At 38.9% G+C, this 20,798-nt stretch overlaps 1 long non-coding RNA gene across 4 annotated transcripts in view; it reads left to right on the top strand.

Annotated features, from left to right (window-relative positions):
* Nucleotides 1-20,798, top strand: part of LOC117353890 — a 243,113-nt gene that overhangs the window by 94,232 nt on the left and 128,083 nt on the right. For 2 of the 4 annotated variants that reach the window (XR_004538062.1, XR_004538066.1), the window contains exon 1: nucleotides 20,118-20,294. The exons of the other annotated variants lie outside the window; for them this stretch is intronic. This is a non-coding gene — a long non-coding RNA (uncharacterized LOC117353890). Of the gene's footprint in view, nucleotides 1-20,117; nucleotides 20,295-20,798 lie in introns of those variants that run through there. 4 annotated transcript variants of the gene reach the window in all.

Genomic DNA, 20,798 nt, shown 5'->3' with positions numbered 1-20,798 from the left:
TTTGTGTTGTTGCAGCTAGTAATGTGTAATGATTCAGGTTTCAGCAATTCATCGTGCAAGTTACTAACCTGCTGTACTGCAGTACCACAAGTTAGTGAGTGGCATGGTAAATTGGGCTGCATTAAAATTGTTAAAAATCTGCGGTAACTCACAAACTATAAAAGTACAAAAATTTACCGAGTGTGTATATTTGTGGCAATAACAAAATGAATAGCGTTTTGCATGAGTAGCATTATGGTGGCAATTTTTCTCTCTTCCCAATGAAACTCTTTGTTTTATTGTTTAGAACTGTTAAAGTAAAAAATGTGTACTTTGGGAAATGTTGATATAAAGCCTGTATTGAAAACATAAAACGGTCATTAGCTTTTACTCAAAGCAGCATTCTGTTTAATAAAATGCTGCCCCATGTGTGTTTAGTCTGGCTTTTAAACATCTTTGAAAGGAAAATAACTGAATAAAGTTATTTACTGTGTAATTCTGTGACTTGGCATACATCAAAAAGAACTCTATGTTCCTTCTTTAGTTTGGTTCTCCAATCCTGAATTATGGAATATCTATCACTTATGATTAGGTTTCCACAATTTCCAGAAAGATTTTTGTTTAATAATTTGTTTAGGCTCTCTTTAATCAAGCTGCGTAAGGTTATTTTTTATTACTGGCCACTGCAGTAAAAGCTCCGAAGCTCATAGAATTCCTATGAGCATTACAGCTTTTACCGCCGCGGCTGACGATAAAAAAATCCTAACGTGGCTTGATAAAAGGGGGCCTTAGTTTTCTAACAAAATATGTGAACTCCAATAAGGCATTACCTCTTTTTCTTACAGATGGGTAGCCTTGTTTATTTGCAGTAGCAAAATATGATAGAGAAGCTGGTTGACATCTTAAAGCCTAACTGGTTTACTGAGGCATGAAATTTGAAAGATAACAATTCATCAAATAGAAAAGTATATGTTTGTCCTTTAAAAGTTCATGCCAGAGTTACGAGTCGATGCAATAAGGCCATGTAAAAATCCGTGCTAAATTTCTAACATTGCTTTTTTTTACTTCTGTGGTAAATTTTTAACCCCCTCTTTTACAAAACTCCATAGCATGTCCGGGTAATTGCGCCAAAGCCCATAGGGATTTAAAGGGCTTTGCTGCGTGGCTTTCTAAAAGGAGGATGTAAGTTAACGATGGGAAAAATGTTATAAGTATTTTCCAGATGTAGAGCACAATTTTGCACACTTAAACCCCCAAATTCTACTGAATATATGGTGCTTCGAGTTGCGTGTGTAAATTAATGAATAATGAGACAAATAGCTCTGATAATTGGGTTCTAAGCAAGCCATTATTAGCGTTAATTGGTTTTAAATTAAATTTATGCATGCAAATTTTGGCATGGGATCTACGCCAAAAATGTATGGGCATCATCAAAAAAGGGGGAAATGATGATGTCCAATGATGTCAAAATTGTGCATCAGACATGTCCACTTGCTCTGAACCACAGCTGTTGTGAGTAGGGATTCTTTTCTTATTTTCTTAGCCTTTTGGGAATGAGGTCTAGTATGATATATATAGATTTCATGTGCTTTGCTTGAGTAATGCATTATTAAACATCTTTTTCTATTATTATCAAAGAGGAGTCCTCTTTACCTCTCAAAATAGAAAGTTTAGTATGCAATACTATATATATATAGTATATATATATATATATATATAGTATGCAATATATATATTCACGTGCTTTGCTTATACTATATATATATATATATATATATATATATATATATATATATACATGCATATACTATATATTAATAGTATGTAATATATATATATATGCAATATTGTTAGCACCACTATAGCCCAGGGCTGGGCTCTATAGCAATCCCAGTGGTTAACATAAACAGTGCACCAGCGTGTGACCCGGCATGGAGTCACCCTGCAGGACTGGCTTCTCAGCAGTAATCAAAATTAAAGCCAAGTAAAATAAAGTTCCAACAATGGTAGTGGATTATAGAAATAGTTCTTTTTACTCAATCCTTCATGCAGGTAAGTAATTCATTAAACTTTCACAACATTGGTCAGGATTTCACACAGCATTAAAGAAATACTGTCAAAAATGGCAAGAAAATAAAACAGTCCAAAATAAAGTCCCAATTGCTCTTGAGACCACAGCTCTCCACAGAGCTAGCACTGCCTGCTCCAAAGCAGGAAATTCAGTAAATCAAAAATGCAGTTCAGGATAATAGTTTCCCCAATTCTCAGTCCTTAAGAAAAAATGAGGAAAGTCTCTGGCAACATTTATGACTGCCAGGAAAGGAGAGTGTACAGGTTTTGTCAAAACACAGCCACAGAAATGGCTTTCAAAATCCCACCCAGAGTGAAAACAAAACCTCTCCCCACACACTCCTAGCTTTCCCAAAACCAACATCAAAAAAACACACAGCAAACAAACAGTTCCCAAAAATCCAAACTCACTGTTTGTAGCTTGAGGCCAAGTCCACCTGCATAGGCTCAGGATAATTAGCTTCACAACCTGCACAAGCTTCTTGACATTCCATAGGCTCTCCATTCAAAAGTGGCAAATCTTCATCTTGTCCAGCCTCTATCAGCTCCATAGGCATAGGGTTGTTGCTCCTGTTTGGCCCAGGTGGATCTTTAGGGAGGCAAGGCCTGAACTTCCTCCCTAACCGGCCTGCTGGCTTGAATGCCACTGCTGGCTTACATACCCTAGGGGTGTGGCCTGATCTGAGTGAGTCAGCAGAAGTCCAGGGGCCTCTTGAGCTCCCCCGGTGGTGACTCGAAGAAAGCTCACCTACTTCCTCAGTTGAATCCAGCTCCCTCTGGTGGTCAATGGCATTATCTCCCGAAACATAACCCTGGGAGATCTGGGAATTTCCCTTCCGTGTTTTAATTCTTACATTTTTCCCTGGCTTAACTGGGACCTTGGCAGGACCCGGGTCTGACTGGTCACAATATATATATATATATATACTAGTATTTTAGCCCGTTACATTAACGTGTGCTAGAATATATGTCTGTCTGTCTGTCTTTATTTCCGTGTCTCTCTCTCTGTCCTGCTGTCTTTCTTTCTGTCTGTCTCTGTCCCTGGCCCCCTTTGTCTGTCTTTCTGTGTCTCTCGCTGTCCCTGTGTCTTTCTTCTTTTATTTCTGTCTCCCTTCCTCCCGCTGGCGGTAGAATATATGTCTGTGTTTCTTTCTGTTTCTCTCCATACTCTCATTCATCTTGTCATCTCCCTTTTGACCTCATACAAATGGCTCACCACTTTCAGAATACCCCTCCCTCTCTCCACTGGTCAGTCTATATCTCCCTGTCCCTTTCTCTTCATCCCCTAGCATCTTCTTATCCCAGCTCTCTGCCCTCCCATGGATTCTTTTTTCCTCCATTTTCTGTTGTTCTTCTTCCTTCCCCCCTTGATGCTGAACAATAAGATGGAGGGAAAAAATGAGATGCTGCATCTCTCTCCCCTTTCCACCCCCAGACCTAACATTTCTCCCTCCCTTCCATCCCTAGGTCCAACTTCACTCCCCCAGGTCCACCATCTCTCCCCAATAGTCCTCCCTTCAAGTATCTCTTTCTCCAGATCCAGCTTCTCTCCCTTCAGACCATTACCTACCATCTCTCTCTCTCCTCTGTTCCTGGCCCCATAAGCTGTCCCCCATGCCGAGTCTGGTACTTCTTTTAATACTCTCCCCCTTTGCACTTTATAAAAATTAAAAAAAAGTTAATCCAGGGAATTTCCTAGGCCCAACATGTTCTCCCTCTTCTCTCCATTCCATTCCGATATTGCCTTCACCTTCTGTGTCACTGAAAAATCCGCTGGCCTCAGCTGTGATTCAGGAACGTTGTCCATGGCTCCCCTTCCTGCTTTCTCCCCCCTCTGCCCCCCAGCGGAATGTTTCTGAATCGCAGCCGAGGGTGGTGGATTTTTCAGCAAAACAGAAGGCGAGGGTGACATCAGACCGGTCCCTTTCTCCCTATCTCCTTCCCTACTTCCCTGTGCAGCAGCCGCAGCATTCCCTCTCCCTCCATTAACCGCGAGAGGAGCCTGCACATGGACCTAACAGGCCGAGCCTCCAGCAGTCTAACTTCCCGGCGGCTCCTCTGACGATCGCTGCCTTCTCCAACGCAGGAGCGGCTCGTGAGAGGAGCCGCTGCAGCGTCTGTGAAGTTGAAAAAAACTTCGGCCCGTTTCCGTGCTTGGCCGCGGCGGGCTACAGGTGCCGCGGTCTGCAGCCGCCGACATCCGTTTTGACTTTTTTTTTTTTTTTAGTTGAAAGACGCGGCGGTGGCTCCTCTCATGATCCCCACCTGCGTCGGAAGTCCGACGCAGGTGGGGATCGTGAAAGTAGCCACTGCCGCGTCTTTCAAAGAACCGTAAGCCGCGCATGCGCACTTCCTATGTGTCGCTACAGCTCACAGAAAAGCGGCGCACACTTAGGAACTGCGCATGCGCGGCTTACCATTTTATTATATTAGATATATATTTATAGTATGCAATATATATATATATATATATATATTTATAGTATGCAATATATATATATATATATTCATGTGCTTTGCTTAAGTAATGCATTATTAAAAATCTTTTAATATCAAACTGGAGTCCTTTATACCCTAAAAACAGAAGCCCCATTCACCTTCATGTGGATGCCTCTGTCATGCCTAAGTGATGCGTAAGTCACATCCACCTAACTCACACCCAGCTCATGCTCAAAAAAAGACCTGCTTTTGCAATGCCTACATTTTAGGCATTAGATAGATTCGTTAGGATACTGAGTGGCATGAGATTCTATAAATGGATATCTATATTGAAACCACACCCACACCTATCCCATTAGGTGCATCTTTTTCCGATGGGTGTCCATGAAATTGTGCATGCCTATTTTGTGAATCGAATCCAGCCTTTGGACTTTCAATTATTGCTTGTTAAAGTCATTAATTGGGCTTCTTATCTACATTATTTGGATGCCTAAATGTGGTGCAATGTGGACATCCACATTGGACCTCAGACACTAAATGTTGCATAAATATGCCTACATTTTAGGCATAATATGCATTTTAGGCATATTAATGCATTTTAGGCATTGTTAATCAACCACTAGTTGTCCTTTATAGAATCATGCCTAGCAGTACCTAAGCAGATTTATGCATCCTAGATAGGGTTACCAGACATCCAGGAAAACCCAGACATGTTCTATTTTTAGAGGACCGTCTGGGCTCTCGGACAGGCTTTTCAAAACCTGGCATTTTAGAAAGCCCCAACAAACTCCGACCACATATGGAGGACCTCTGAGCATGCGCGGATGATATCACACACATCCATACATGCTCCAGGCCCTCCAGACACGACCAAAGCTCATTGCAGAAGGCTTGCTGGAGGCAGAGTTGGGGGCAATACTGGGCGAGGCTAGAGGCAGAACTGGGTGGGGCTTGAGCAGAACAGGGTGAGGTTGGAGGCAGAACAGGGCGGTATTATGTGTCTGGGGTTTCCTTTGTAAAATATGGCAACCCTAATCCTAGAGGAAGGCACCAGTACATTGGGACAGATTTTACCTGGTGACGCCTAAGTCAACTACACCTATTCTCTGCTTCCTAGTAGGCGTCATTAGGCGATGGAGAGCACCTTGAGATAGGCGTTGTTAGGCACCATTCTGAGTTCTGCATGGAACTCTTAACTGTTTAATTTTTTTTTTTTTTAATGTATCAATTAACTTCAATGGCACAGTCAATTACAACTTCATTTAAACTATTTAACATAATTTGGTTGTGCGCGGATTTTAGTTAGGCATGGTTAGGCATCTGAGATCAGGGTGCCTAGCAACATCTAACGTAGACTCCTATTGTGGCCCTATGAGACTATTAGAAAGTGGCATTGCCAGAAAGTGTGCTGACACTGGAGTTCTATGAGTCTCCTGCATTTTCCAGCAGCATATCTGAATATATAGAAAATAACTGCTAAAAGCTCCTGTCCCAAAAATGGAACTGAACAACAGTGTAGGAGTACCTCCAATGCAAGATCCACACTTTCTGCCCCATCACAAGGAAGTTTGCAGGATGAATACTGCTGAGGCAAGTGAATTATAGAAGCATGGCTTTAAGTTTGTATCTCGACAAGTCTAATATCTGAGAGAAGATATGAAATATATGATTTATTGATAAAAATATATCAGGTGAACATATGTTTATGATTCCAGAGTTTTTCAGTTTTATAAAAAGTAATTTTCACAAAAACAACATGCAAGTAGTTAGGGGGGGTTCTGTTAAAACTTAAATTGAGCTTTAACTATTTCATACCTGTTTTGTGCTAGGATAATAGCATGCTTTCTTTAATAACTACACTAACGGCTTCACATTAAAGTGGCTCTTCTGCAACCATTCTCCACAAATACATCATCAATAAAACAGCTGGTGCCTGATTACATCCACTGATCTTTGTTTCCAGCAGAGAGCCCAATGAGCCATTTCATGAGTACTAACATCCTCACGATTCCTATTCACCATTTATTTATTTATTTGTTTTTTTATTTAAAACTATCCATGCATCATAGCGAACAGCAGCACTGTCTTTAAACTTCTATTTATGAAGTCTGTGGGCCACCCAAGTCTGAATTTTATAATTCAAATGACACTGCACTATTATTTTTTTCAGCAGGTCAAAACCTTCCTTTATTGGATCATTAATCAGACATTTTTTTGGGAAAGTTGTAATTGGCATAGTCCTTCCTCCAGTAGCCAAATCCTATCCGGTTAATGCTTAGCTGGTGGCATTTTTTAAATGCGTGCTATCACCTGTTAAGTTAAACCTGGAAATTCAATACCAGGTCATATCCAAGAATCCAGGCACCTTCATTGAATATCCAGGTCTGCTGGACTGCTGCTGGCTGCTCAAATTTATGTATGTCGTGGTCAATATTCATCTAGGACCTGCATAAGAAAATTATAGATACAGTATGCAGGCTGAATGCCATCTGGGACCCACATGCTGGATTTGTCATTTTCTTACAACCTCAAAACTGCTGATTTTGATCTCCCTCGGTCCTCCCTTCCAGATATCAAACTTCCCCCTCAGAATCAAGCCCACCTCCAACCCCCAAGATCAGATCCACCTCTTAAATATTCCCACCCTCCCATCTGTAGCCCCCCTCTCTTTCAGCTAAGTGTTTCTTTCAATCTGTTTTTATTGCTTTGTTTTTTTGTTGGACTGTTTTTTGAATTGGTTTTTTGGGTTTTTTTTCATATTTTTGCTTGATGTTTTTCATATTGACGGTGGAAAATTTACAGATTGAATTGAAATACATTGAACTGCACTGTATTGAACTCAGCCTGTGTTTGTAGGGCTCTGTACAGATCTGATGAACAGACTGATGTGTTGGTTCCCTATATGAACATTTACACCAGTGGTGGGGATATCTTCTGTATGAAATTGAATGACTGATGTTAGAGATTTGAATTTTGCACCAAAATATTCTTCCATGAAATTTGAACTGATACCGAGAGTGATGTTGCATAAGAAATCTACCATATTGGCATTTAATATTCAAAAGGACAGCTATGATAAAATGAAGAAAATGGTTAAAAAGAGGCTAAAAAGATCAGTTGCAAAGGTTAGGACTATAAAACAAGCATAGATGTTATTTAAAAATACCATCGTGGAAACCCAGACCAGATGTAATCCATGAATCAGCAAAGGTGGAAAGTAGAGGAAATGAGAGCCAGCATGGTTAAAAGGTGAAGTGAAAGAGTCTATTAGAGCCAAAAAAATCCTTTAAAGAATGAAACAAGGATCTAAATGAAGAAAATAGGAAGAGAAACAAGCACTGGCAAATTAGATGCAAAGCACTGATAAAGAAAGTAACATAGTAACATAGTAGATGACAGCAGATAAAGACCCGAATGGTCCATCCAGTCTGCCCAACCTGATTCAATTTAAATTTTTTAATTTTTTCTTCTTAGCTATTTCTGGGCAAGAATCCAAAGCTTTACCCGGTACTGTGCTTGGGTTCCAACTGCCGAAATCTCTGTTAAGACTTACTTCAGCCCATCTACACCCTCCCAGCCATTGAAGCCCTCCCCAGCCCATCCTCCACCAAACGGCCATATACAGGCACAGACCATGCAAGTCTGCCCAGTACTGGCCTTAGTTCAATATTTAATATTATTTTCTGATTCTAAATCCTCTGTGTTCATCCCATGCTTCTTTGAACTCAGTCACAGTTTTACTCTCCACCACCTCTCTCGGAGCGCATTCCAGGCATCCACTACCCTCTCTGTAAAGTAGAATTTCCTAACATTGCCCCTGAATCTACCACCCCTCAACCTCAAATCATGTCCTCTGGTTTTACCATTTTCCTTTCTCTGGAAAAGATTTTGTTCTGCGTTAATACCCTTCAAGTATTTGAACGTCTGAATCATATCTCCCCTGTCTCTTCTTTCTTCTAGGGTATACATATTCAGGGCTTCCAGTCTCTCCTCATATGTCTTCTGGCTCAAGCCTCCTATCATTTTTGTCGCCCTCCTCTGGACTGCCTCAAGTCTTCTTACGTCCTTCGCCAGATACGGTCTCCAAAACTGAACACAATACTCCAAATGGGGCCTTAACAATGACCTGTACAGGGGCATCAACACCTTCTTCCTTCTACTGACTACGCCTCTCTTTATACAGCCCAGCATCCTTCTGGCAGCAGCCACTGCCTTGTCACACTGTTTTTTCGCCTTTAGATCTTCGGACACTATCACCCCAAGGTCCTTTTCCCCGTCCGTTCATATCAGCTTCTCTCCTCTAGCATATACGGTTCCTTCCTATTATTAATCCCCAAATGCATTACTCTGCATTTCTTTGCATTGAATTTTAGTTGCCAGGCATTAGACCATTCCTCTAACTTTTGCAGATCCTTTTTCATATTTTCCACTCCCTCTTCGGTGTCTACTCTGTTACAAATCTTGGTATCATCTGCAAAAAGGCACATTTTTCCTTCTAACCCTTCAGCAATGTCACTCAAACATATTGAACAGGATCGGCCCCAGCACCGAACCCTGAGGGACTCCACTACTCACCTTTCCTTCCTCCGAGCAACTTCCATTAACCATCATCCTCTGGCGTCTGTCCGACAGCCAGTTTCTGACCCAGTTCAGCACTTTGGGTCCTAACTTCAGCCCTTCAAGTTTGTTCAACAGCCTCCTATGAGGAACTGTATCAAAGGCTTTGCTGAAATCCTTGATCCAGCTCTCTGGTCATCCAATCAAAAAATTCAGTCAGGTTCGTTTGGCACAATTTACCTTTTGTAAAGCCATGTTGCCTCAGATCCTGTAACCCATTAGATTCAAGGAAGTACACTATCCTTTCTTTCAGCAATACTTCCATTATTTTTCCAACAACTGAAGTGAGGTTCACCAGCCTGTAGTTTCCTGCTTTATCTCTGTGATCACTTTTATGAATAGGGACCACATCCGCTCTCCTCCAATCCCCAGGAATCACTCCCGTCTCCAGAGATTTGTTGAACAAGTCTTTAATAGGACTCTCCAGAACCTCTCTGAGCTTCCTTAGTATCCTGGGATGGATCCCGTCTGGTCCCATCGCTTTGTCCACCTTCAGTTTTTCAAGTTACTCATTAACACCCTCCTCCGTGAACGGCGCAGAATCTACTCCATTTTCTCATGTAACTTTGCCAGACAATCTCGGTCCTTCTCTAGGATTTTCTTCTGTGAACACAGAACAGAAGTATTTGTTTAGCACATTTGCTTTCTCCTCATCACTCTCCACATATTGGTTCCCAGCATCTTTTATCTAGGAATTCTATTTTTCATCTTCCTCCTTTCACTAATATATCTGAAAAAAATTTTGTCTCCCTTTTTTACATTTTTAGCCATTTGTTCTTCCGCCTGTGCTTTCGCCAGACGTATCTCTCTCTTGGCTTCTTTCAGTTTCACCCTGTAGTCCTTTCTGCTCTCCTTTTCTTGGGTTTTTTTTTATATTTCACGAACGCCAACTCTTTCGCCTTTATTTTCTCAGCCACTAGGTTGGAGAACCATATTGGCTTCCTTTTTCTCTTGTTTTTATTGATTTTCTTCACATAAAGGTCCGTAGCCATTTTTAGCGCTCCTTTCAGCTTAGACCACTGTCTTTCCACTTCTCTTATGTCCTCACATCCTAACAGCTCTTTCTTCAGGTACTCTCCCATTGCATTAAAGTCCGTACGTTTGAAATCTAGGACTTTAAGTATCGTGCGGCCGCTCTCCACTTTAGCCGTTATATCAAACCAAATCGTTTGATGATCGTTACTTCCCAGGTGAGCACCCACTCGAACATTAGAGATACTCTCTCCATTTATGAGGACCAGATCCAATATCGCTTTTTCCCTTGTGGGTTCCGTCACCATTTGTCTGAGCAGAGCCTCTTGAAAGGCATCCACAATCTCCCAACTTCTTTCAAATTCCGTAGATGGAAAGCTAAGATAGAATATGAAAAGAAACTTGCAAAAAGAGGCAAACACACATAACAATTTTTTAAGGTACATCAGAAGCAGAAAACTTGTGAGGAAACCTGTGGGACCGTTGGATGACAAGGAGTAAAAGTGGCACTCAGGGAGGATAAGGCCATAGCGGAGAAGCTTGAATGAATTATTTGCTTCAGTCTTTATAGAAGAAGATGTAAGAGATCTACCTGAACCAGAAATGGTTTTCAAGGGTGATGATGTGGAGGAACTGAAATAAATCTCTGTGAATCTGGAAAATGTACTAAGCTAAATCGACAAATTAAAAAGTGATAAATCACCTGGACCAAATGTTATACATCCCAGGGTACTAAAAAAACTCAATCATGAAATTGCTGACCTGCTTTTAGTGATCTGTAACCTGTCACTAAAATCATCTGTAGTACCTGAAGATTGGAGGGTAGCCATTGTTATGTTGATTTTTAAAAGGTGTTCCAGGGGAGATCTGGGAAATTATGGACCGGTAAGCCTGACTTCAGTGCCAGGCAAAATTATGGAAATTATAAAACATAAAATTGTGGAACATGTAGACTAACATGATTTAATGAGACAGAGTTCAGCCGAGGGAGATCTTGCTTCACCAATTTGCTTGACTTCTTAGAAGGTGTGAATAAACATGTAGATAAAGGTGAGCCAATTGATGTAATTTTCTAGATTTTTAGAAAGCTTTTAACAAAGTTCCTCATGAGAGGCTCCTGAGAAAATTAAAGTGTCATGGGATAGAGGCAAAGTTCAGTTGTGGATTAGGAATTGGTTATTGGATAGAAAACAGAGGGTAGAGTTAAATGGTCATTTTTCTCAACGGAGGAGAGTAAACAGTAGGTTCCTGCAGGGATCTGTACTAAGATCAAAGTTATTTAATTTATTTATAAATGATCTAGAAATTGAAATGAGTGAGGTGATTAAATTTGCAGATGATACTAAACTATTCAAAGTTGTTAAAATGCATGCAGATTGTGAAAAATTGCAGACAGACTTTAGGAAATTGGAAGACTGGGCGTCCAAGAGGCAGATGAAATTTATTGTGGACAAATGCAAAGTGATGCACATTGGGAAGAATAAGCCAAATCACAGTCACCAGATGCTAGGGTCCACCTTAGGGGTTAGCGCCCATGAAAAGGATCTGGGTGTCATTGTAGAAAATACGATGAAACCTTCCTCCCAATGTGCGGCAGTGGCCAAAAAATCAAGCAAGATGGTAGGAATTATTAAAAAGGGGATAGTTAACAAGACTAAGAATGTTATAATGCCTCTGTATTGCTCCATGGTGTGACCTCACCTAGAGTATTGCGTTCAATTCTGGTCTCCTTATCTCAAGAAAGATATAGCAACACTAGAAAAGGTTCAAAGAAGAGCGACCAAGATGATAAAAAGGATGGAACTCCTCTCATATGAGGAAAGACTAAAGAGATTAGGATTCTTCAGCTTGGAAAAGAGATGACTGAGGGGAGATATGATTGAAGTCTACAAAATCCTGAGTGGAGTAGAATGAGTGCAAGCGGATCGATTTTTCACTCCGTCAAAAATTACAAAGACTAGGGAACACTCAATGAAGTTACAGGAAAATATTTTAAAACCAATAAGAGGAAATATTTTTTTCACTCGGAGAGAATAGTTAAGCTCTGGAACGCATTGCCAGCGGATAGCGTAGCTGGTTTTAAGAAGAGTTTGGACAATTTCCTGGAGGAAATGTCCATAGTCTGTTATTGAGAAAGACTTGGGGCAAGCCACTGCTTGCCTTGGATCAATAGCATGAAATGTTGCTACTCTTTGAGTTTTGGCCAGGTACTAGTGACCTGGATTGGCAACCATGAGAACAGGCTACTGGGCTTAAGTTTTGGTCTGATCCAGTAAGGCTATTCTTATTTTCTTATGTATTCCCTTGCCAGTCAGGTTTTCAGGATATCCACAATGAATGTGCATAAACTTGATCTGCATACAGTACCTCCATTACATGCAAATTTTGTTCATGCATATTTTTTGTGGATATCCTGAAAACCTGACTGGCCAAGTGGATACTCCAGGACCATGTTGAGAAACACTGTGCTACCCCAACATTCTTGATAGGATCTGAAGTATATTGCAAATATGTAACATGAGTTAGAACAGATCTCAGGGAGACAATTATTCAGTGTTTTTGTTTACTACGCTGATCTTCAAGTCACATGCAGAATGATTTGTTACTCAATATAAAAGAAAATCTTTCCAGTGCTGTATGGTACTGAATAATTTTTACATTCATGGCATCAGATTGTCATAATATAGAAGACTATTCAGTTAGTGCAATTCAGCCTTTTCTTTATCAGCTTCTACATATTTCTCCCCTTTACCTTTGAGCCTCACAATGCTACTTTTGCACTTCTTCCTATCACTAATATATCTAAAAAAGTCTTGTCTCCTCATTTTACCATGTCAGCTATTTTTTTTCTTCCATTTGCATCTTTGCTTTCCTGACTACACGACCAGCCTCTCTTAACTTTTCTAGATATTTTTGCCTGTGTTCCTCTTTCTGTTATCTTTTGTAGTTTATGAATGCTAACCTCTTATTCCTTACCTTCTCAGCTACTACTGTTGAGAACCAAAGTGGCCTTTTCTTCTTACTTTTACTTACTTGCCTCACAAAAAGGTTTATTGCCCTTACAATCACTCCTTTCAGTTTTCCCATCGCATTTCCACTCCTTCCAGACTTTCCCACCTAGACAACAATTCCTTGACATAAACCCCTATCCTTACAGTGAACAATATTTTGTATTTTTTCTGACTTAGGGAATTTTTAAGAAACAAATTATATGGACAGTGCAATATACTTCAAATAAAGACTGTTGTCAGGAAACTGGTAAGGTAAATTACTGCAGTTGAATAATTAGCAGGCACTTACAACTAAAGCATATGTTGAAAATTATGGGACCTTGCAGCTGCTAAATGTTTAAAGAGAAAAGTGAAATACTGCAAGCAGTGTTATTTTATTTTATTGTGCTATTGATTCTTAATTTGGAGGATACCATTAATTTCTAAACCAGTGACATAGGTCAGCAATACTCTGATCCCCTAGCAGTGTCAAGCAGGTAATTTTCCTTCTGTAATTATTTCTAAGGAAAGATTTGATTTACCATCTATTGTATCCAACAGTTCAAGAAAGAAATCAATACTATAGGCTTCTTGACAGATTTCTAGTTTGAAATGACTCTTAGTATTTTTTCTCTTATTAACCTTTAAACTTTTTTAAAAGTATACAAACATGAGGATGCTATATTGATATTTTGGTAATTGGTATAACAATGATGTAACATGAAGAAAATATTCCAGAGAAACATTGAGGATCATTTACAATTTATTTATAGTAATAGTTATTACTTTTTTTTCTATTTTATTATTCAATTTTCTATACTGTTCTCCCAAGGTGGTTTACATTAATTTATTCAGGTACTCAAGCATTTTTCCCTGTCTGTCCCAATGGGCTCACAATCTATCTAATGTACCTAGGACAATGTGTGTGTGTGTGTGTGCGTGGGGGGGGGGGGGGTGACTTGTCCAAGATCACAGGGAGCAGCATGGGTTTGAACCCAGAAGCTTTAACCACTATGCCACTCTGGTGGCAGTCAGCTTTATTTGGTCTCCACCAGCATTATGCCTTGATATTCAATGCTGGGTACCAGCATTGAATATCCAGTTATGTGAGGCCAGAACTGTTCCAGCAATTAGTAATGGAAGGTACAATATTGGATCTAGAGCTTACAAGTGAGTTTGGAGAAGCATGTTTCTGATATTGTAGTGGTTTATCATCTTACATTCAGTGACTGCCAGATGGTGTGGTTCATTATTAACAGGTGGAAATTCAATTTAATTTAATTAATTTAATTTAATTCTATCATTTCCATTCTGTCTCAGCCATCTTAATATCAAGGTGGATTACATAATATAAATAAGAACCAAATATACAATATATATAGATTATTTCTATAATATAATATAAGGCAGTTACAATGCAAAATATTTAGGGGAAGTTAATATGGGCTACTGTTAAGACAGGTCATTTTACCTCTTTTGTTATTTTAGCAGAAGTCCCATTTTATGAGACCTAGCTACTTATTACACAGGTTAATAGTAAAATAGCTCATGTTAATGGTAGATAAATAGGAAGTGGTAACTGCTCCTGTGTTAACTTTTTCCAGGTACTGTGCGCTAATGGCAACATTAGTGAATGACCTACAAAAAAAAGAATATGTTTTTAAAATGAGCCCCGAAGACTGTACTTGAGGCAATGGAGGATGATTGATCTGCCCAAGGTGACAATTAAAAAATATGATTAATGCTGTCAATTTTCATTAAGTCCCCCTTTATCAAGCTGCATTAGGGTTTTTTTTTATCACCGGTGCTGGGGTAAAAGTTCCGAATCTCATAGAGTTCCTATGAGCGTCAGAGCTTTTACCACAGTGGCCAGTGATAAAAAAAAAACCTACTGTGGCTTGATAAAAGGGGGCCTAAGATTTTTAGAATTAAAAAAATTAAATCTCATTTAATAAATTTATTTTAGAATAGATATATCTTTGCTAATTTCCTATAAATCATGTAGCTCATTTCTTGTGTAATTAGGCCAAACGTGTCTCTAAATAAGTAAGTTTTTAGATTAGATTTGAAATGGTCAAGCGATGATTCTTCCCATAAATAAATTGGCATGGAGTTCCATAATTGCAGGGCATTTACAGAGAAGATAGAGGAGTGGGTGGTATCGTACTTAATATATGTATAGATTGCCAGCACTTAGTTTAGTTTAGCTGAGTTTATTTCTTGATAAACTACTCTTCCAATCATATGAAATAGCAGAGTGGTTAACAATAAAAATCACTCAGTAAAAGAACAGACCTGCAATTAACTTATGAAATAATAAAAATAAGAAAATAAAGTAGTGTAGAGAGTTTCATTATCAACCAGCACGGCTACTAAAGCCCCCTAAATTTAAGTTAAGTCATATGTACAGGTAAATAAACAGATTCAAACAAGCTTTGAAGACATATCTCAGTTTACTTGCCATGAAACTCCAGTGGAAGAGTGTTCCAGTAGAGAACACCCTCACCCTGCCAAGAACCCCCCCCCTCCAAGTTTGGTGAATGAGTGAAAGAATGTGGAACAAGGATTTGCTGTAATTAATTTGATCATATAGAGCATCAGGGAATAATACCTGTGAAGAGGCCAACAAAGTGCTAAAGTGCTATTGTACAATAGCATATGTAATTGCATAGCAAGGGGGGGCATATGCATGGGTGGACCTCCCATTATTCATGCAACTTATCATTTACGTGTGCCTTTGCTGCATTTCCAAGGCTACAGTTATGTCAGGTCTATGGCTGGTGTAACTGGAGGCAAGTACAATGTTAGGAGTGCTGATAGGTTACAGTTGTATTCTGTAACAGAACCTGGGGGCCTAGATTCCTTTATAAAATAGGTTCCTGTTATGCATCCTTGGGACACTTAAATGGAGGCACCAGTTGAAAAGAAGTGGTTTATCCTTGATAGAGGTATTATCTCAACCCACTCTCCCAGTGTTTTGGGATGGCGTCCCCACTGGAGAACACCAAGCCTAGTTTTTGAACCACTTTTGTTGGTTGAAGAATTGATCACTTGTTTGAATTCTATTTCTAGTCTCATGACCAGGAATTCTAGTGCTGTTCTCAAGACAGCTGTGGTTGTATCTGGGTTCTGGTATGTAGATCACCAAGCTAAAGAAATTTAGGGTCACATTTGTAATCAGAGGATTTCTTTCACAGATGATGTGTCATCATTATGAGTAGTTATAATCTTAAAGAGTATAGCAGACAGGATAATGTGGTTTAGAGTGGTAAAAGGATGGGAATGATCTTCCTCCTAATTATTTGATAAGGAAGGATCATTAGTCTTCAGTATTTTATGTCTTCAGTACTTTACGAAAAGTGGGTATATGAGAGAGAACTCTAGGAAGGAAGGTCATTCCAAACTTTTACAAATAAAAAAGAAAATGACCGACAAAAATTGGCCATAGTTTTTATTCCTTTAACTGTAAAATGTTGCTGAAAAAAAGATGACGCACTCTTTTAAGCATCTTTAAACTGAAAAAGCATTTTTTAGTAACATGATTAATTTGATTAGATAATGAGAGTGAAGAATCCAGAATAAAACCCAGAATTCTAGATGAAAAGTCAATTTTCAGTGAGTCAAATTTTTACAGACTTCTGTTGAGTTTATGTTTAGGCCCAAGTCCTCAGGTTTACTTTGAACTTCTTTCTTTTTTTTTTTTTTTTTGTTTGGGAAAGGAAACTTTTGCCTTCCCTTCATATTACAAATAACACTTTTGGAGGTATGTCATTTTCTGCTACTTGCTCCATTCATTTTTTCTGTACTATATTTACATTTAGCTACACATCATTTGTGGATACATTTAGCCTTAACACTGTGGTGATATTTGATGTATGCATAAGTTTATCTAGATATCTGGAGGTCTTTTTGCTTTTAGCAGTTTTGTTCTTAGTACAATTTGTTTGTCTTTGTTTTTAACAAAATTGTTGTGGTTTTACCATTTACCATTCATGTTTTTAATATATTTATTTTTATTTCTGTTTTTATAAAAATTTGTAATTCATGTTTTTAATGTTTTATAATATGTTTTTACATGTCTCTCAACATGTTCTTTAATACGTTCATGTATATATTTTTATTTTATTTCTGCGCTTTAATGATTTATTAGACTCTTGACAAAGGCGCCGAAACACTGTCAGTATTGAGTCTATAAGCTTACATTGTGCTGTTGACCAATAAAGTGCATATTGGACCGTCCCTCGCTGAATAATTAACAGCTCTAGGATTCTCACAAACAATCAATTTGCCAATTCATGAAAAGTGTCAATACTAGACTTGGAGGGGTATTTTTGATATGACGTTTAAATTCAAGTTTAGATGTTTTGTAGAAGATGCACAAAAATGCATTACTAACATGGCGATTTTCAAAACTGCAAAACATCTATCATGTTTATCTTGAAAATGGCTATTTTTCACATTATGTCTATCTTTTTGAACCATTTTTGAAAAAAAGTCACTTCCAAAAGAAAAACATACAAAACAAGCCCTTGGGATGTAAGAGAGGCTAGCATTTTACAAGTTTCATTTATTTGACATACTGCTGACTCACTGAAAGCAAATAAAGCGGTTTACAATTAAAAAAATGCATTATAAATTAAAAAAAAAAACTCCATCATAAAAAGGCCTCTCCATAAACAATCCTCAAACAAACAAAACAATAACCCCCCCCAATTATACCACATTCTCTCTCATAAAATTCATAATGGTGTTCCAAATGCCTGCTGAAATAAATATGTTTTCAAAGCCTTCTTGAACATGGGCAAAGAGGTTTCCAGTTTCAGCGACTGTGGAAGTGAATTTCATAATATTGGACCAATACAATAAAAGCTACTGTTCTTGTGCAATTTAATTTTTCCTCACAGACATCCCAGCAGAACATTAGGACACCTTAGGGGGCACTGTAGTGAATTTCACATAAAAAGGCCCAGATCCACATCTTACTATAATCCCCTCATAGTGTATGGTGGCCCCTCCAAAACCCACCTAAAACCTACTGGACCCAACTGTACACCACCTTAGTAGCCCTTATGCGGCTGAGAATCGTGTACCAGCATCTTATACAGAATTGTGTCTGTCTTAAAAAACAGATGTCTTACCCCCGATTCTCTAACCGGTGCCCATGTCACCAGCGCCGGTTACAGAATCATGTCTCAAATGTTAAAAGTAAATGTGGCTAGCTGAGCTGATTGTGGCAAGGGACTCCACGATCAGCTGAGCTGGCATGACTCCCCAAAGCCATGGTTTTGGGGTATCCTGTTGGCTGAGCTGATCAGGGGAAAATACCCCTATCATGATCAGTGAGCTGGCCGCGGCAGGGGACCCCCAGACAAGTACTCCCGAAATCAGCAGGAGGGATGCCCACTTCCTGATTGGTTCAGATGCCTAAGGCAACTCCTAATCGAGGCCTTAGGCCTCCTTCCTGGAGCATCATGGGAATTCAATGGGCGTGGCCTAAAATCTGATTGGCCATTCTTGGATTGTGAAGGGTTGGCGGCAAGAGGGAATGGGCATCCTTCCTGCCAATTTTGGGGTACTTATGGGGGGGGGTGTCCCCTGCCCCAGCCGGCTCAGCTGTTCGCAGCAGGGGCATTTTCCCCCTGATCAGCTGAGCTGGCAGGACTCCCTAAAGCCAAAACAGTTTCAGTACTGTGCAAGCTTCTGAAACCTGATTGAGTAGGAAGCAAAGGTTCATAAGAATCAAGATGGGAGTCTTGTCATAAATTTATGGTTGGCACCTTCATTAAGATCATTTTTACCAGCTTTGGGAACTGGGTCTACACAATGTGACCTACAGTATATCTGAAGGAACATAACCCTCAGCAAGGCTTGAATTACAAATAATATTAACCTATGTACAATAATTGTCAGTATATCACTAAGTTGATAAGCTGGGCAAAAATCAAGAATAAAATTACTTTTAGCAAACTTATTACTATTATTTTTTTGAATATTACAAAGAGAAACATCTGAAAACCTGGCTTTTCTCAAAAAATGTAAATCTCCCTCCAACTTAGGAATCAAGAAAACTCTTATATCTTGGCATCCCAAGTCCTCTAAATTTTCTTCACACTTCTACCTCTAACCCTCTGTTGTAGTTCCTTCCTATTTCTCCTACTGTAAACCGCGTCGAGCTCTACGAACGTGGAGATGATGCGGTATACAAACCTAAGGATTAGATTAGATTAGAAACAGGAAAAGATCTCTCAAAATACAGTCTGGCATAATATTGTCTAACTCTCTAGTTCTATAAAATCATCTACCCCCTCTATATCAAAAATTTCAGGAAGGAAAGTTTTAAATAGTTTAACTTTATCTCTAAAATATTGAACCAAGGATTCTTCTGTAAAAGAAGAATGTATTAGATTTGGTGTTAACTATTCACAAAGAACAACTCTGGATTTATTCTGCCCTCGTTTTGCCTTCATGATCTCATGTTTATATAATTTATTCTGGTTCCTCTACTGACTTCAATTAATATATCTAATATAAGCCTCCAGTGACATTCTATGTTACTACAGGCTGATTTCATCTGGGAAAACACTAAGGATTGCTTTTCTTCCTTGTAGGTAGCCAGCTTATATGGGGTAATTAAATCTAATGAGTTACCAATTACTTGATTCCAGTCAGATAATATGTTTACTGCAGAGTGGTCTTTATGATCATAGGTTCAGCTAAAGGCCAGAGTTATGCACTCAAGATCTTATATCTACGAAGATGTTTGTCAACTGGTAACTTTCTAGGGCCTGCTTCTCATAGTATATTTAACAATAAGATCTAACAGATTTATGGTCTGACTACATCAAAGGCTGAACTAAGCATCTTTCAATTAATGATTGGTCATTTTCTATATTAGCAATTATAATAGCATCTAACTCATGATGCCCCTTTGAGTATTAGCAGTTTGAATTAAAGACAAATTCAAATTATTCATTGTAGGAACAAACTCAGCAACAAGAGGATTTATCATATACCATAAAGTGAATATGAAAATTTTCTTTATCAATATTGGACTATCACATATTCAATACTGAGTGGTCTGTCCTTAGCAATTGAAAACACAGTATTGAAGCATCACCCTCCACGTTGTCAGCATTTGAAGGATTCCTGCTCATCTTTGCAGGAACATTGTTCTTGAAGTTAGGAGAAAGCTTAGAGCTACAAGCAATAATAAGTCTGACCTCAATGGTGAGTAAATTAATATAAAAACTGCACTTTCTGGAATCCAGCATGGTTATGTTTCTATATGTTGAATAGGTTTCCTCTTTTGAATCTATGTATGGCCCTATGTTCTTTAGCTAGCCCCCTTTGTTTACTGAAACTATGTATGTTCCCTTGTAACCCGTCTTGAGCTTTCTGGGAGGATGGGATATAAATCGAAATCAATCAATCAATCAGTGATAGATAAAAAGAAAGCACTAAATGTCATATACTCTTTTTTTATTTTTGAATTTTCAAATCTACAATTCCAATAGGAAAACTCGGAAACAGAAACAAGGCAGAAATTCAGCAATTTGTAATTTCAGTTTCATTCGGGGGGAGGGGAGAAATAATAATATAGCATTCTACCATTTCTAATCTGCAATGAGAGAAAAGATCCAAGGCTGAAAAACAAAGCCAGGCCCAGGGCAAAAATCACACACCCCTCCTTGTGCCACCCCCTCGTACTGCCTCCCCTTCCAGCTTACTTGA

The sequence above is a fragment of the Geotrypetes seraphini genome, chromosome 1 (assembly GCF_902459505.1).
Source record: "Geotrypetes seraphini chromosome 1, aGeoSer1.1, whole genome shotgun sequence".
In the NCBI taxonomy this organism is placed as follows: Eukaryota; Metazoa; Chordata; class Amphibia; order Gymnophiona; family Dermophiidae; genus Geotrypetes; species Geotrypetes seraphini.
The sequence above is the reverse complement of the archived record's forward strand: the minus strand, read 5'-3'. Positions and strand labels throughout refer to the sequence as shown.